Here is a 1,939-nt window from a genome sequence, read left to right as displayed (position 1 = left end):
AGCTAACTTTTAAAATGATCCCATATGTTTGCATTGTGTCTTTATTCATGATATACACAGAGAATGGGTGAAATGCGTTATCACATGGCATGAAAGAAAAGAGCAAGTATCCTCTTTTTAAAAGAATCTCTGATTTATGGGAGTGGAGTCAAGATGATGGTGTAGGAAAATTATTCAGCTGAGCTCTCCCAACAGTCTCCTCCAAACTACTTTAATTTAATGCCTGAAATCAAATTCTGGAGTGGAAGAGTCAACCAAAGGTCAGCATGAGACATTCTTCCAGCCCAAGACAACTTAGGAGGTCAGAAGGAGAGATCTGTGACATAGAGGTAGAGGCTGACTCAAAGCCTATGTGGATACAATGCCAGTGTTGGGACTAGGTAGTGACAACAGAAGCAGCAGTTTCAGAAGTTCACAAGCCAGATCAGGTAAGGGGATATGGCAACTTACCAAATTGTCAGAAAGAGATTACAAGGGACCTCTTGCTAGCAATAGATGCAAGACCAGATGCTATTTGGCAACTCCGTTTCTCATACCCCCTGCTGGGTCATTAGGTCACGGAGAGGAGGACTTCTGGTCACAAGGGATCAGAGACCCTGAGGGGCAGTATCACTTCTAGTACCAAGGAATCCTGAGGAATAGTATTGTGTTTGCTTCCTAGGGAGCAGGAGCCATGAAAAGCAGTATCAGTTGCATTCCCAATCACTCAAGGGCCCTTCCTTGGTAAGAACCAGAGTGCAGACCAGGAGAATATTGACCACACTACTTCCTTGATCACACTGGAAACCCCCAAGCTGCCAGAACTAGCTTTGAAAACAGTAATGCTAGAAAGCCTAAAGCCTGAGACAGTGTACCTCTCCCCACTCCATTTCAGTAACAAATCCTAACTGTAACCAAGTTCAAAATCAAGAAATAGGGTAGGAAAATGAGCAAACAACAAAAAGAACCTGAACATGGAAAGTTACTGTGATGACAGGGAAGATCAAAACACAAACTCAGAAGAAGACAACAGATTCAAAACTGCTCCAAGCAAAACCACCAAAAAAATTAATTGGACATAAGCCCAAGAAGAATTCCTGGAAGAATGCAAAAATAATTTTCAAAATCAAATAAGAGAGGATTCTGGGAAGATGGTGGAGTAGGTCAGAAAACTTTCAGCTCTCCAAATTTCCTCCACAAAAAAAAAAATACAGAACATTGCATCAGAGGGAATGTAGAGCAGCAGAAGCAAATAAAAGTCAGAGTAAAGCAGTTGTTCTATTAAGACAACTTGAGAAGACCCCCAGGAAAGATCTATCCTGCAGGGGTGGAGGTTCAGCCTGAGTGAAGTGCAAATACCTACAAGCTGACTCTGCTGAATCAACAAACAAGTCTTGGGGAGAGCTGTGTTTGAGAGGCAGCCTCTGCCTTAGAAACTTTCATCTCACAGACAGTGTAGGGGTCTGTTGGTTGAGTAGAAGAAGACTGAAGGTCATTCCACTGTTGAGGAGTGCCAAGGACAGCTGTGCTCACCAGACCTGTCCAGGGCTGGGCTACTTCTGCCGGAAAGAACCAGCTAGGACACACCTGATGAGTGTAGTAGCAGAGTGGTGGGGACCCTGATGGCTCTGGACATTTGCAGGAGACCAAAGTCTTTGGTTTCAGTTCCAGGGCAGAGAGGAAAGCTGTAGTTTGCAGCCATCCAAGGGAATGCAGGGAGCAAGATCATTTGTGGGACAGTGTGGCTAGAGGCCCCAGCCATAGCTTAGGAGTGGAAAGGAGAGCCCAAGGTTGAGCCCTGGGACAGATCCCAGAAAATAACAGTAAGAAGGACCTGAGGCTTGATCCTCAGGTCCATACCTCAGGACTAGAACTTGTTTGTACTAATAGCTGCTAAAAACAAAATAAAACATGAAAGAAAGAAAGAAAGAAAGAAAGAAAGAAAGAAAGAAAGAAAGAA

The 1,939-nt window shown here is 43.9% G+C and overlaps 1 pseudogene; it reads right to left on the bottom strand.

Annotated features, from left to right (window-relative positions):
* Window positions 1-1,359: 1,359 nt before the first annotated feature.
* Window positions 1,360-1,939, bottom strand: part of LOC114035669 — a 66,486-nt pseudogene continuing 65,906 nt past the window's right edge.

This window comes from Vombatus ursinus, unplaced genomic scaffold, assembly GCF_900497805.2.
Source record: "Vombatus ursinus unplaced genomic scaffold, bare-nosed wombat genome assembly UNPS02009205.1, whole genome shotgun sequence".
In the NCBI taxonomy this organism is placed as follows: Eukaryota; Metazoa; Chordata; class Mammalia; order Diprotodontia; family Vombatidae; genus Vombatus; species Vombatus ursinus.
This window is presented reverse-complemented; position numbering and strand designations above follow the sequence as displayed.